The 16,620-nt window shown below is 43.4% G+C and overlaps 1 protein-coding gene across 2 annotated transcripts in view; it reads left to right on the forward strand.

Annotated features, from left to right (window-relative positions):
- LOC118364101 (nucleoredoxin-like) overlaps positions 1-16,620 on the forward strand; it is a 61,018-nt gene that overhangs the window by 2,672 nt on the left and 41,726 nt on the right. Inside the window, exon 1 of one of the 2 annotated variants that reach the window (XM_052520233.1) lies at positions 6,222-6,383. The exons of the other annotated variant lie outside the window; for it this stretch is intronic. The gene's annotated coding sequence lies outside the window, so the exon portion shown is untranslated. Of the gene's footprint in view, positions 1-6,221; positions 6,384-16,620 lie in introns of those variants that run through there. 2 annotated transcript variants of the gene reach the window in all.

Consider the following 16,620-nt stretch of genomic DNA (forward strand, 5'->3'; position numbering starts at 1 on the left):
TTAAAACCAGTAATGGCTGGTGAAGACATTATCATGGTCTCTAGGCCCCACAGGATAGGTAGAAAATACAATCTCACAGTGAAGAAAACAAACCAGGAAATCATACCATACTGTTTCTATCTTTTTAAAATAATGGGAGCAGAATATGGTGATAAAGGAGGCTGGCTTTTAGTTGGATGGTGATAATTTCCTTGTCCTAAATTGCCAGGGCAACTCTTTCATTTGGAAATATTCTCTCTGTATTAACGTTATATTTATGTGTGTGTGTGTGTATATGTGTATATATATATATATAAGCACTCGTCCGTGTCTTATTACGTTGCCGCACTAGGCTAGTAAAAATAATTTGCAGAAGATCCCTGTAAGAATAGTTCTGCATGCACTACTATCAGCCAGTGGAATGATATTTTGTACAATGTGCCATTTTAGGGGATGTTTTTTAAATGTATTTACCTGATCTAGGCCATCCCAGTTTACCGACATACCAGCAAGTAATTACTACATCAACATTTGACCACCTCTTCAATGAAATTGAGACATTTAGGATGATTATCTTTCAACTGTAAGGGTATACGGGACCTTTTTTAAATGAGCCTTGGCCTCTTGGCTCCACACCATCCAACCCTTCCCCATGTTCATCAAATAGCGTGCTGTATATATTTTATGAACTATTTGTGAATTTTCTTTGTGCAGTCTTTTTCCTGTAGAACCCTAACCCTCACTTTTAATAGGTGCAGCTTATTTAGATTCAATCAAGGCCCTTTTTAATGTGCTGCAGATTGTTTGTGTTTCACTTCATTATGCAGTCCAGGCGTGAAGGAGGGGAATGATGGAGGCATTTGATTTGAGGGCGGGAGGGATGGGAGTTGTTTTGGGCCAGTCTGGGAGGAGCGTATAGCCACATTGCAGCCTTATTGTGTTCTGAATGCTGCTGGTGGAACATATTCTGCAGCATTAACATTGCCATTGTTCATAATTCGAGTGCGGCCATGACTTGGCTACCTGAGAGTTGTGTACAACTTTGCATTTAACTCGGACAGTGCCACCAGTATTAATTGCAGAGTAATTGTGACCTTCAGTACAGCAGGGGCCTGAATGAGTGTGTCTGTTAGGGGTTTAATTAACCTCTGGCCTGCTCTGTTTTGTATACTGAAGAGTTGCTGTTTCATTGAGCAGTCAGATGTAGGTCTCACTACCCTAGCCTTCTGACATGTCCTAAGGCAAGTACATGTTTAGTGTTAAGGTTTCATGTGGCCTATATATTTCCCCCCAGAATGATTCTTTTGGCATTGACGTGAATGTGATTTCTGCTCCTGTAGCCAGGCTTTATAATGCATTAGATGGCGTTGTAGCCTTGTGGGTTGGCTATGTAGTCTCAGCCTTTGTCGTCTGCACAGATGTGGCCTTATCACCAGGACGGGTATATGAAGCTCCTGGCACCTGATAAGAGAAGCTTTGCTTCAGAGGAGATATCATCTGTATATATGTATCAGCTGCGTCTACATGAGCTGGCTAATTATTTATTATTTATTACCATTCTAAATCAACATGTCTGTGTATAAGAAACACATTTGAGTCCAGATCTTGCCTGTATGCGAGTGTGATCATAGCAACCAGTAAGAGAGAGAGAGTGTGTGTGAAAGAGGGGGAGGGAGAGCGATACCTAATTGGTATGATGTTGACCTGGTGGAGGGCTACGTTGTGGGTCTGTGGGTAGTAAGTGCCCCCCTCTTCTCAGGCCTGGCTGGGCTCTGGCTGTAGGCAGGGGAGGCGAGAGAGGCAGCTCTGTTGATCGACACAGGGCTCATCTCCTGGCACAGCCAGCAATCTCTCTCCATCGCCGCTTTCAGAGCCCCATCACCCACCAGGCCACTCTCTCCCTCCCTCCGTCCACCCCTCATACAGTAGTTTCCCCTCCCTTCTCATTCCCTACACTGCACTTGCTTTCTCTTGTCCTATGTAGTCTATTCTGTTGCTCACATCGCTGGGAATGTTTATTATCTAACTATGCAGAGACGAGATGACGTACTGAAGACATCGTCTTACGTCTTTTACAAGTGAGGAGATTTAGTGTTTTGAAAGGACCTTGGGGGCATTAGGTTTGTGACTATTAGGCAGGTTTTCGTTTTGAAGAGTCACATAAGGAGTCTGGCCCACTGCAGTGTCGTGCTCCCCTGGGTCGGAGCCAGCTTCATGAGGACTAGAGCCACAGCTGCTAGGTGCTTCAGAGAGGGGCTAAGGGTGCCTGTCATCAGGGTGTCACTGATCTGATGAAAACCGCACCGCGCCCTGCTCATCACATATCTCAGCACTGCTCATCACATATCTCAGCCCTGCGCCTCCTTGTGCCTGCTGCACTCCTTTGATTCCAGCAGGAGCAGCTGGAAAAAGCCTGCTGCATGCCCTCTTGTCTGCAGGTGATAATGTGCAATTCCTTATCTGTAAATGTCACATTTGGTTGGGGTTGACCTGTGTAGATGCTCTCTCACCTGTCAATTTCACATGTGTGTGAAATAGTTTGGGCTGATATACTGCTGCTGATAAGTGAATAACTAGGTGAACAAACACTGAGTCTTATTACACACAGGGTAAAAACCCTTTTGATAAACCGTATGGCTCATGCTGAGAGGACATAGTTTAAAGTTATTCCCATCAGTCAGGATGAAAGACTTGGCTAGATAACCCTCTCCTGAAGAGATGGTAAGTAAGACCACCATGATAAGATTGCATACATAAATGATCAAGGCTAGCTATGCAGTGGGGTGACCCCAAGTGCTTAATTTGTAAATCGGGAGGTGCCTGAACAAAAAGGGAGCGTGAAAGGGTGGTAACCGATGGGGCTCTGAGATACCGGATGAACGTATGGGGGGGGCAAAACCACTTTCTAATAAAGCATTGCATACATGTCATTGTAGTGGCGTAGAGGTGCTTGCAGGAGTTGCACACATGGGATATATTTTTATAGCCTACGGTCCGAGAAAGATTTGGCCTTTCTATAAACTCATTTCATGCAATTGTATGTAATTTTACATGACTGGAGACCTTAGCATAATCTTTTTCTAATACCGCACAAATGATCGAAATGACCGCCTACTGATAAGCAGAATCTGAGAATATTAAAAACGACTTTGTTTTGAATCCTTCAATAGATTAAGGCCTAGGTGTGTGGAGACACATGTTTTACAATCTGAGGACATTCTAGTTCTAGAAAAGTTTTCCAGTTTCTATAAGTCACTCAATGATGATCGTCTCACGCACCGGAGATGGCCTGTGTGCTCATGCCAAAAGCCTCTCTCGTTTTACTTTGTAAAACAATGCTGTTCACTCAATAGGCCTATTTGGAAGTTGATAGAATATTTTGGAAGCCTCTACAGACAGATTAGACTTCTCTGTTCAGCAGGAGCCATTTGCTTTCCAACCTGTGTTTTCCCCTGATTGTATTTGAGATATTGCGAAATACCTGTTTTGGCTGCATGCTGTTCACTGACAGATTTGCCGCACATTCAGGACTGTTACACACAATCCACATTTAGGCAATAAAAAAATAAACTATTGATCCTCTTTGGGTAAATGATAGGCTTATATTCCTGGTGTAGTATTCTGAATTCATTACATTTCTTTCTGAACAGATAGCAGTAATTCTTTAACTTTGGAAAATGTATTTACATTTATCAAGGGTGCTGCAGCGTCCTTCCCGCAGCTATGATTCTATCAGGAAATAAATGATGAATTACAATGCTGGTGAGATGGTTGCAGCCTCATGGCTATCAGAGATGATAGAAAGTGAATCTCATTCTAGTTCTGTGAGAGATGCAGGCACACTTCTCTCTCACCACAGCACCAGCCAATCAAATGTATTTATAAAGCCCATTTTACATCAGCAGATGTCACAAAGTGCTGTACAGAAACCCAACCTGAAATGCCAAACAGCAAGCAATGCAGATGTAGAAGTATGGTGGCTAGGAAAAACTCCCTAGAAAGGCAAGAACCTAGAGAGGAACCAGGCTCTGAGGGATGGCCAGTCCTTTTCGGGCTGTGCCGGGTGAAGATTTTAAGAGTGCATGGCCATGAAGGCTAGATTGTTCTTCAAGATGTTCTAACGTTCATAGATGACCAGCAGGGTCAAATAATAATTACAGTGGTTGTAGCGGGTGCAACAGGTCAGCACCTCAGAAGTAAATGTCAGTTGGCTTTTCATAGCCAAGCATTGACGTTGAGACCGCAAGTGTGGGAGCGAGAGAGTCAAAAACAGCAGTTCCGGGACAAGGTAGCTCATCTGGTGAACAGGTCAGGGTTCCTTAGCCACAGGCAGAACAGTTGCAACTGGAGCAGCACCACGACCAGGTGGACTGGGGACAGCCAGGAGTCGTCAGGCCAGGTTGTCCTGAGGCATGGTCATGGGGCTCATGTCCTCCAGGAGGGAAGGGAGAGAGAGGGACCATACTTAAATTCACACAAGACCTCAGAGAATTACACCAGATATAACAGGCTGATCCTAGCCCCCCAGCACATAATAGACTATTGCAGCATAGATACTGGAGGCTGAGACAAGGTGGGGTGGGTTGGGGGACACTGTGGCCCTGTCCGACGATACCCCCCGGACAGGGCCAACCAGGCAGGATATAACCCTACCCACTTTTCCAAAACAAAGCCCCCATACCACTAGAGGGATGTCAACAGACCACCAACTTACTACCCTGAGACAAGACTGAGTATAGGGGTGGCAGGGTAGACTAGTGGTTTAGAGTGTTGGGCTAGTAACCGGAAGGTTGCAAGTTCAAATCCCTGAGCTGACAAGGTACAAATCTGTCGTTCTACCCACTGTTCCTAGGCCATCATTGAAAAAAATAATTTGTTCTTAACTGACTTGCCTAGTTAAATAAAGGTAAAATAAAAATAAATAGCCCACAAAGTAATGTAATGTAAATAATCTACACTACCGCTCAAAAGTTTGGGGTCACTTAGAAATGTCCTTGTTTTTTTAAAGAAAAGCACATTTTTCTTGTCCATTAAAAGAACATCAAATTGATCAGAAATACAGTGTAGACATTGTTAATGTTGTAAATGACTGTTGTAGATGGAAAATGGCAGATAAAAAAAGAAAAAACATTTTATTTTATTATTAAAATATATATATGTGGAATATCTACATAGGCGTACAGAGGCCCATTATCAGCAACCATCACTCCTGTGTTCCAATGACACATTGTGTTAGCTAATCCAAGTTTATCATTTTAAAGGGCTAATTGATCATTAGAATACCCTTTTGCAATTGTTAGCACAGCTGAAAACTTTTGTGCTAATTAAAGAAGCAATAAAAGTAGCCTTCTTTAGACTAGAAGGCCAGCATCCCGGAGTCTCCTCTTCACTGTTGACGTTGAGACTGGTGTTTGTGAGAGGTGACAATAGGTTGATGTTAAAGGGGAGTTTAAGTTACCCTCTGAAAACTGGTGAAAACAGCGTGGCTGACTTGTAGACTACAACCAGAATTTCTGTGTCCTCTAAGCAACCTGATCTGTTTCTACATCCGTTATCTGCCTGTAAATGTAAACACACAAAGACGCTGAGGCTGTGACCTTGGTCTGTGAACTACTGAAAAGATACACTGGGATTGGGCCTATGGCTTTTTCCCCACTATTCTGCAGCTGACCCATTGATACAGGCTCTCTGTTTGTGGTTTTCGACCAGAAGTTTCCACAGTAGAGTACTAGCATGGCCATGTCTTCACCACATTGTCTACAGTAACACTGCAATGAGAACGACTGATGATTCTCCAGTTTATGTACATTATTCCAAACCAACCTCAATTAGCACATACTAGCCTCTCCAAGAATGCCCACTTTCCTCATTTAGTTTCTTCAAATGCGCTAAATACAGGAAATGGAATACCAGAGACACTGACTAGATATTAATTAAGAATGACTTTGTTTATTTTCCATGGAAATAAACATTGTTGTTCTGTCTTGATGATCCGACCCTCATCTGCTGTTTTCCTTGCGATGCTGCCATGTCCATATTTGCTTAGCGAACGTGGTGAGATTTCACCAGGTCTTTAGGACCCCCCCTCTCCAGTGAAAACAGTCTTCTAGTCTGTCATTTCCTCCCACACCCCAGTTCTGCATTCATTTCCAGCATAATAACTCTGTAGCAACCCCCGCCCCCCAGAGGCAGTCTGCCATCCAGAACAGAGCTCATGTCTTTCGGTTTTCGCTCCTAGATTGCAAGGCTTTTGTTTCTTTCCCCAGTTACAGTTTCCCCCTCATCATACCTTGTGATCATATTTCTCCAGAGGAGGCATAGGAAACCATGGTGATCAGTGAATACATGGTGCAGTGGTTAGAGAAGTGGACTGATGTACGGAGGAATGTTTATCTGGAAGGAAGGTAAATTGAGCCAAGCCTCCACATTTTATTACACATGCACAGCTCTCACAGTTGTTGTTTACATTTTCTGCGTAATAACAGTTGATTTTCAATTACCATTTTGTATACAATGCAAGAAGTCCTTAGTCTCTACACTGAAACATTCCCCTCAAATATCCTCTCTCCCTGTGCTATTGTCTCACCAGCCTAATAGATGGATGGCAGACCGTTGAATGAGAAGGGTGTGAATCCTGGTCATGTGACTATTCTGCAGCTCTAGCTCCTGTCTGAAAGAGGCTTACTATGCAAACAGGCCCACTGTCTCAGCTTGTAGCCTGGCAGACTGACACATTGGCTCTAGCCCTGCTGTCTTGTCTACTATTGAGTTGTTGGGAGCAAGTGGTGGGAGTATTTATTTTTTATTTTTGTATTATTCTGCTGTGAGAACCCAAATACCATTACAGGGTACATTATAATATTACATTTCCAGTATAATCAATCTGTAATCTATGTATAACTACAGTGCAGATACTGTAGGAAGGCACTGAGCAGTAGAGGAATAATATGAGGACTGGACTGGTAGTGTGACTGTGGGAGACTGACTGCTCTGCACTGCTGTAATCTTAAAAAGCTTTGTGACAAAGAGGACGGAGCTGTATCCAATCCACCTCTCTGTAAGAGTGCAGAGAGGGTGGTGCTGAGGGAGAGAATATGTGGTGAGGAGGGTGAGTTTAAGAGTTGAGAAGGAATCTCAAGGAGATGATCCTTATTGTGGCTGGAAACGTACAACGTTTTCATTAAATCCGATCTTGAATTATAGATTTGAATTTTTTGGTCCAGATTTTCAAATAACCATTGACTTTCCAAGCAGATGTTTTTCTTTACCCTACTGTACTGCAAGTCTCTGTTACCTAAAAGGGGGACTGATGTAGGTAAGGTTCCATTTGAGGTCTCGGTAAGCCCCAGTGAAAGGGGAACAGTCACAACTCTGAAGTAATGTTCTGTCACATCCCTTGCGACAGTTCAAAGAATTTGGCTCCAACAGTCATCTCTCCTGGGAGGAGAGCAAAGGCTTGGTTTCAGGCCAAGCCATTTAATCTCTGTGTCAAGTATCTTACAGCCACTTAGCATCTCCTCAAAAGTCACTTTAAAAAAAAGGTTCCCCATGCTCCTGTCCTGCTTTTTGGACAGAGTTCACCCTACAAGTGTTTTTGACTCTGACGACTTGGTTCGATTAGTTTCTCTACATTGTGGTGCTGTATTCTGATCCTAGTCCCCTCTAAAGACAGATTTGATTGTTGGAAAGCCGCTCATCTCCAGCTACTAGATAATGAGGTGTTAGAGGGCAGGAGCTGGTGTGTGTCTAATGAGGTTGGATGGCAACACATTGTTTTCTCAAAGATTCCTTTCCATAATATTGAATCAGTCATTTTCCAGCCAATCTCTATGGCAGAACGTCAACACTTCTCTAAAGAGCTTTCAATTTGAGCTGATTGGGGTAATATGAAATTGTCAAGTTTCCCCTAACTGTCAGAATAGTTATGGCAGAACGAACCAAATGTAGCTACAGCAAAAGTATGTGGACACCTCATTCCACAATTATGGGCATTGATATTGAGTTGGTCCCCCCCCTTTGCTGCTATAACAGCCTCCACTCTTCTGGGAAGGGGCTTTCACTTGATGTTGGAACATTGCTGCGGAGACATGCTTCCATTCAGCCACAAGAGCATTAGTGAGGTCGGGCACTGATGTTGGGCGATTAGGCCTGGCTCGCAGTCGGCGTTCAAATTCATCCCAAAGGGTTGAGGTCAGGGCTCAGTGCAGGCCAGTCAAGTTCATCCACACTGATCTCAACAAACCATTTCTGCATGGACCTCGCTTTGGGCATTTCATGCTGAAACAGGAAAAGGCCTTCCCCAAACTGTTGCCACAAAGTTGGAAGCACAGAATCGTGTAGAATGTCATTGTATGCAGTAGCGTTAAGATTTCCCTTCAATGGAACTAAGGGGCCTAGCCCGAACTGTGAAAAACAGCCACAGACCATTATTCCTCCACCACCAAACTTTACAATTGGCACTATGTATTGGTGTAGGTAGCGTTCTCCTGGCATCTGCCAAACTCAGATTAGTCCGTCGGACTGCCAGATGGTTCCGCGTGATTCATCACTGCAGAGAATGTGTTTCCACTGCTCCAGAGTCCAATAGCGGCGAGCTTTACACCACTCCAGCCAATGCTTGGCTTTGCACATGGTGATTTTAGGCTTGTACTTCTGCTCGGCCATGGAAACCAATTTCATGAAGGTTCCGACGAACAGCTATTGTGCTGACGTTACTTCCAGAGGCAGTTAGGAACTCTGTAGTGAGTGTTGCAACCGAGGACAGTTGATTTTTACGCGCTACGCACTTCAGCACGCGGCGGACCCGTTCTGTGCGCTTGTTTGACCTACCACTTCACGGCTGAGCTGTGCTCCTAGATGTTTCCAATTCACAATAACAGCACTTCGAGTTAACTGGGGCAGCTCTTGCAGGACAGAAATTTGACAAACTGACTTGTTGGAAAGGTGGCATCCTATGACGGTGACACACTGATCACTGAGCTCTTTAGTAAGGCCATTCTACTGCCAATGGAAATTGAATGGCTGTGTGTTTTGATTTTATACACCTGCCAGCAATGGGTGTGGCTGAAATAGCTGAATCCACTCATTTGAAGGGGTGTCCACATACTTTTGTGTATATGTAGTGCATCTCTGTGGGACTTTGTGCTTGTTCTGTACAACCCACAGTGAAACTCAATAATGTTGTGGGTAGTTCATGCACTGTTTTGGTGTCGAGCCGGTGAATTGAGAGGCGGTGGTGACTGAGAATAGAACTTTGGCAGAGCACTGCCCAAGGCAGTTTTGCACAATGTCAGTCGTCAAAGCAGCCAGGGGGAAGTCAGAATCCAATCAGATTCAACCCTGGTTTTCATCCCCTCCCTGCTGTCTCTGGAGATAGCTGGCAAAATCTAATGTTTCCTTTTGGATTTTACATAATGCTCTTCCAACCATTTCTTGATTAGTAATCCAAATATCGAGTCTATTATGCTGCCAGGTTAATCAGTCAGTCTGTGTCGGTCTGTTTATTCCTACACATTACTACAGCAATATGCCCCCCATGCAATATGCGGATACCTTCTGCCTGGCAGGACATTCACATCATTCCATCTGCTTTTTATTGACCTCATTACAGATTCAGCAGTTCTATTAGTATGTCGTATGAACACTTGGACACATTAGCACTCACTAACCATTATTCAAGGGTACTGCTTGGCAAGCTGGTCCTGCAAACAAATTAATTATGAATAGTAATGCACCGCATAGGTTCAAATAATGTATCACATTAGCAAGCTATTATGGTCTCCTCTCTTCTGCTTTCAATAGTCTAGAATTATGAAAGTGATTCCCAGAGCTAAATTAAATAGACTTTTAAAATATACCCAATCTCACACGGTAACGCCAGAGAGTTGTCTGCTCACTGCAGCTGTAAACTTTGTACATGCAAAGAATGTCTTGTGATTACATTGTTGAGAAATGACAAGGAATCTGCAGAATGTACAGGGAGGCCAAAGTACAGATATGGGAGCTGGTGGCAAGGCAACCAATATGGAGGAATAAGTAATGGTGGTATAACAGAGAGAGGAGAAAAGAGGCTTAAAAGAGACACTGGAAGAAACATCCAGAGATGGCCTAGCAAGAGAGAGGATGATGTGAGAGGTGCTCACTATTTGTTGTGAGAGGAGACAGACTGCCTGAAAGTTATGTAGACTGAGTCTCCATCCCAAACAGCACCCTATTCCCTATATAGTGCACCTTATGGGTTCTGGTCAAATTGTTTTTATTTTATTTGAACCTTTATTTAACTAGGCAAGTCTGTTAAGAACTTTTTATTTACAATGACTGCCTAGGAACAGGCTGCTTTGTTCAGGGGCAGAATAGCAGATTTTTACCTTGTCAGCTCGGGTATTCGATCCAGCGATCTTTCGGTTACTGGCCCAACGCTCTAACCACTAGGCTACCTGCCGCCACAAGAAGTGCACTACATATGGAATAAGGTGCTATTTGGTACTAGGGCTGTGATGATACGATATTCTTTCCATGGCAAAAATGAAAATACGAAGCAGACAACTCTTTGGTCCTTTTAAAAACCAGCTGAATATAAAATACTGTGTGATATAGCTTGGTAAATAAATGTGACTCTGGATGACAACAAAAGGAAGTTTGTTTCCAACATCAGGGCTAATTTCCTAAAGTAAATCCAGTTTGTGTTTTGTTTCCATGCCACGATACTGACGAGTATCACTGGTACGCAGCCTGAGATCACTAAGGTCCGTGGAGCTGCAGCACTGGCATGAGTCTGACTAGAGCCTCATACTGTAGCCAGTCAGGTTAACCTAGTAATTATAGCAGTGTACATTTCCACTGCTGTCACATCCCGTTGTAAAATCTATTATTGGAAGTCTTGGTTACTCAATAAAACTCCCACTACACACATTCCAAACATATTGAAGGTAATAGTTATTTTTAAAGGCATACATTCAAGTTCCCAAATATATAAGTCTAGAATAAGCACAGGGAAATCATGAAAGGGAACCCTTGGTGGCTGGTGATGGGTTTGGAGTTGACCCCCTGCTGGGCTGAGCCCATGCTGTGGGTTACCCTGTGCCTCTGTGATGGGGGCTAATCGTTGTTTTGATGATTCTTTTGCTGTGCATCTGTTTGGGCTGGGGGGAACCGATCCCACGGCCATGTAGCATCAAAGCCTTTATCAGCTTAAGCTTTTTAGAGAGACTTTTCTCCTGCACTACATTGTTAACACAGGCTCCAAATGAAAGCCACATGTTTAGCTCGGCTCTTCTCAGCATGCGGTGTAGAAGCTAGCAGATACCCTCAGCCTCAATCAGGTTTACTGGATGCAGAATGAACTGATCGATGGCCCTCTTCAGACTCGTTATATGAATGGTCCTTGCTATCCAGTTACTTCAGATCGATGAGTTGAGATGAGTCTATGCAACTCAGAAACGTACCCATGTCGGACCGGATGGAACCTGTCATTGGTATAAGGGGACATTTTATAAGACCGAAGTTGATCCCTGTCCAATAGAAAGGTTATCCCACTTCCCTCCATATTTTCTTTGAAACATGCTTTAGGAAATGAAAACTTAGTGTGTACATTCAGAGCCATTAGTGTAATGGGATTCCCAGCCTGGTGAGGTGTTAAGTCCAGTCTGGAGAGTCTGGGAGGAGGACAGATGGAGCGTACAGAGACAGAATGTGTCCCAAATGGCACCCTCTTCCCTTTATAGTGATCCCTATGTGCCCTGGTGATAAGTAGTGCACTAGATAGGGAATAGGGTGCCATTTTGGACGCCGCCATAGACAGAGTGCATATTAACCCCTCCTGGTTTCCATGGCGCAGCAGCATGTTACTCACCACCTGCTCATTTGACCGCCTTCGTGCTTTCAGAACCAGCAGGTGAGTTTAAAGTATTTAACGGGTAGTCGGTGCATTTCATACAACCCATCCTTTGCTCTGCCACATGCAGAAAGCCTATTTACTGTTGAATGTAATGGTTGTCCAGAGTCATGTTATTTAGGAGTAATTCATGTAGCCTTGATAAGGTCTTCCTGTTTGTTCATGTGATTCCCAACAGACTGGTAAAGCTGTTGAGTTGGAGCAGAATAAAGGCTCAAGGCCTGTTAAGGAGAAGGTTTCACGTTTGGAATGTCAGTGTTTCTGCCAAGCACCATCTTTTCGTTCCCTTCTATCATGTAATTACTGAGCGCCGTGAGCGGCGGAGGTACTATATGCACTGAGGTCAAGTGTAAGCAATGAAAGTGAAGCAGAAAGTGAGTAAGAGGAGTAGCGGAGATGTACTAAGAGGGATGGTTGAAATGGAGCGGGGGGGGGGTTACCAAAGGTTTATGGGAATGAAACTAAATGTTAACCGAGTAAAGCCCAGTTCAAGCTGAGAAACTGTCAAATTTTTTATTTTTTTATTTCACCTTTATTTAACCAGGTAGGCAAGTTGAGAACAAGTTCTCATTTACAATTGCGACCTGGCCAAGATAAAGCAAAGCAGTTCGACACAAACAATGACACAGTTACACATGGAGTAAAACAAACATACAGTCAATAATACAGTATAAACAAGTCTATAAACGATGTGAGCAAATGAGGTGAGAAGGGAGGTAAAGGCAAAAAAAGGCCATGGTGGCAAAGTAAATACAAAATAGCAAGTAAAACACTGGAATAGTAGATTTGCAGTTGAAGAATGTGCAAAGTAGAAAAAATCTATAGACTAACTGCCAAAGAGGTTCATCTCATGACATTGATTTATAAACATTTGAACAGAACTGCTGTACTCTATAACTCGTCCATGGTCTGTGAGATTATACCCCACCTGTAGATTCACCCCCTCCTCAACCACCCTGGCCCCTGAAAGAAGCCTCCAAGGTCAGAGACATTTCCCACCATACAGCATATATCGCCTCCCAGCTCTGCTATTGACAGGTGTTCATTCCCTCTACAGCTAACATGTTCTAAAGAGGTATAGAAACCATCTAAACATATACAGTAAGAAATAACTGTCTTTAATGCCTTGTCTCCATATCTTCACCCCAGTTGACCCTCCCAGTGTGAGTCTGAAGGAGTGTCTGCGAGAGGGAATTCTCCAGTCTCTTTGTGGTGACAGAACTTTTAGTGCTGCGGCGCTGGGTTGGGATTTGCCAGTAAGTTGAAGAGATGTTCATAATGTATACCTCTCTAGTTAGTGGAGATCTACAACATATCATAGCAGCATGTCCCATTACACTGTCTCTAAAAGACTAGTGGTGTTCCTGCCATCCTGCCCTACTGTCTCTGGAGATGCAACTGTTATTAACACAATCAATCCACGTTTCATATTGGTGTTTGAACCAACATAATTCAGCCAATTCCATGGTTAAGAATGACAGGCTAATGTAATACTGGCTAGGTAAAGCTGAAATGGCGACTATTGCAGTGTCTATTTTAATGCTTGAATGTTTCATGCTGACTATGCAAGTGTTTTTAGAGGGTTTCTGGGTGAGACTCTGTTGGGGGGAAACGAAGCAAAATAGCTCTATTCTTGTGGCTTACTGGCCTCCCCAGGCCTATTCTGCCAGAACTTTTTTTTATTTCACAGCTGAAAGCCCAGCCAAACTAAATATCTGGCCTCAAAGCTAAGAATATTTCAGAGGACAGCAAAGCGGTTTATGTAAGTTCAGGGACAGAGATAACAGATCACATGTCTTTTGTGGCCAGTTAGTTGCCATTTATGAGGGGGGATCTTATAAGGCAACTCTCCCAAGCACTGATACAGTGCCTTGCAAAAGTATTCGGCCCCCTTGAACTTTGCGACCTTTTGCCACATTTCAGGCTTCAAACATAAAGATATAAAACTGTATTTTTTTTGTGAAGAATCAACAACAAGTGGGACACAATCATGAAGTGGAACGACATTTATTGGATATTTCAAACTTTTTAACAAAACTAAAACTGAAAAATTGGGCGTGCAAAATTATTCAGCCCCTTTACTTTCAGTGCAGCAAACTCTCTCCAGAAGTTCAGTGAGGATCTCTGAATGATCCAATGTTGACCTAAATTACTAATGATGATAAATACAATTCACCTGTGTGTAATCAAGTCTCCGTATAAATGCACCTGCACTGTGATAGTCTCAGAGGTCCGTTTAAAAGCGCAGAGAGCATCATGAAGAACAAGGAACACACCAGGCAGGTCCGAGATACTGTTGTGAAGAAGTTTAAAGCCGGATTTGGATACAAAAACATTTCCCAAGCTTTAAACATCCCAAGGAGCACTGTGCAAGCGATAATATTGAAATGGAAGGAGTATCAGATCACTGCAAATCTACCAAGACCTGGCCGTCCCTCTAAACTTTCAGCTCATACAAGGAGAAGACTGATCAGAGATGCAGCCAAGAGGCCCATGATCACTCTGGATGAACTGCAGAGATCTACAGCTGAGGTGGGAGACTCTGTCCATAGGACAACAATCAGTCGTATATTGCACAAATCTGGCCTTTATGGAAGAGTGGCAAGAAGAAAGCCATTTCTTAAAGATATGCATAAAAAGTGTCGTTTAAAGTTTGCCACAAGCCACCTGGGAGACACACCAAACATGTGGAAGAAGGTGCTCTGGTCAGATGAAACCAAAATTGAACTTTTTGGCAACAATGCAAAATGTTATGTTTGGTGTAAAAGCAACACAGCGCATCACCCTGAACACACCATCCCCACTGTCGAACATGGTGGTGGCAGCATCATGGTTTGGGCCTGCTTTTCTTCAGCAGGGACAGGGAAGATGGTTAAAATTGATGGGATGATGGATGGAGCCAAATACAGGACCATTCTGGAAGAAAACCTGATGGAGTCTGCAAAAGACCTGAGACTGGGACGGAGATTTGTCTTCCAACAAGACAATGATCCAAAACATAAAGCAAAATCTACAATGGAATGGTTCAAAAACAAACATATCCAGGTGTTAGAATGGCCAAGTCAAAGTCCAGACCTGAATCCAATCGAGAATCTGTGGAAAGAACTGAAAACTGCTGTTCACAAATGCTCTCCATCCAACCTCACTGAGCTCGAGCTGTTTTGCAAGGAGGAATGGGAAAAAAATTCAGTCTCTCGATGTGCAAAACTGATAGACACCCCAAGCGACTTACAGCTGTAATCGCAGCAAAAGGTGGCTCTACAAAGTATTAACTTAAGGGGGCTGAATAATTTTGCACGCCCAATTTTTCAGTTTTTGATTTGTTAAAAAAGTTAGAAATATCCAATAAATGTCGTTCCACTTCATGATTGTGTCCCACTTGTTGTTGATTCTTCACAAAAAAATAGTTTTATATCTTTATGTTTTGAAGCCTGAAATGTGGCAAAAGGTCGCAAAGTTCAAGGGGGCCGAATACTTTCGCAAGGCACTGTACTTCTGAATAATAGCATAGTACATCCACAATGTTTTTATTGGTTTGTAGAAATGGGGTGCTAGTCAAGGTTATTGTTCTGAATATTTCAAGTCCTGTATCCTGAATACAAAGCATGGTATTGCAAGGACTACTACATTACATGCGCGCACACAGACTGACCTACCGACCGAGGCCTGTAGGCGTGACCTACCATTCTGGTTTCCGTCACCCCTGGCTCGTGGTGGTGGTGCCGTACAGTAGATAAAGGTTCTACCCATGCGTTTTGCCTTCCAGCCTCCTGCTGTGGGTGTTCTGTTTTCCCTTGTCGCTCTTTCCCTTCCCGTTTAGTTTCCTTTTTGAAGTGATACCCATGAGTCGCTTCGGCAAAGAAAGCCAAACTTGCTGTCCTAGAATTCTCTTAATTTGGCTGACGTTAGGCTTCATGACGTTCAGTTTGTGGAGGCGCCCATGGGAAATCAGAATCCAAGACTGCAGTCAGAGGCCATTCTTCATGCTTCCTTTCTTCTCTCCTTAAGGACACTGATGAAGAGAGGGGGGGAAATAAAGCATTCCTAAAGATGTGTCCCAACTTTGATCTTTAAATTGCAGCCATTACATGTCATAATACAGCGTGTAAATTCCTCGATTACCAGGCTTTCATATTCAGTACCATTGTGACAAAGTGAAATATGTCTGTCACGTTTCACTTTGATGTCATCATGCTATAATTATGGCTGATGATGTATATACTTGTTTTAATTGCTCTCCTTATACTAATGCCGGCCAACACGCTCTAAATACAGTATTTCCCACCTTCCAAATGTAGGGAATCCGTTCCACTCACAGCCAGTCCTGTGGATCCCACTGAAATGTGTAGATTGTGGGCTGGCTTTGGAGTTTACACTTAGTGGTGGGCCTGGGGTTACAGGCCAAGGTATTTGTGATTTGTGTTGGCATTGTGTTAACGTAGGGATTGGGAGTCAAGCCTCCAACAGTAACAGGAGCTTGAGTTCCTCTTGGAGCCATGGCCTACTTTTGGCTGTGCCCTTGGGTGACACGTGGACAGCTGTAGTACTGTAGGATGCCAGCCGAAGGAAAGTTGGAAAAGATTGCTGTGTATGTATGTGAGCTGTGTCACTGACTACAGCCTAACCACTGCAGCTGTTTGCTTTGGTGTTTAAAATAATGTTCAGAGGATAAATGGCTAAGTAGTTATTGTGTAGATGCGGCAGGCACTATTAGGTACTTGATCTTCGAGGCATCACTGTGCTGCGGT

The sequence above is a fragment of the Oncorhynchus keta genome, chromosome 1 (assembly GCF_023373465.1).
Source record: "Oncorhynchus keta strain PuntledgeMale-10-30-2019 chromosome 1, Oket_V2, whole genome shotgun sequence".
Classification (NCBI taxonomy): domain Eukaryota; kingdom Metazoa; phylum Chordata; class Actinopteri; order Salmoniformes; family Salmonidae; genus Oncorhynchus; species Oncorhynchus keta.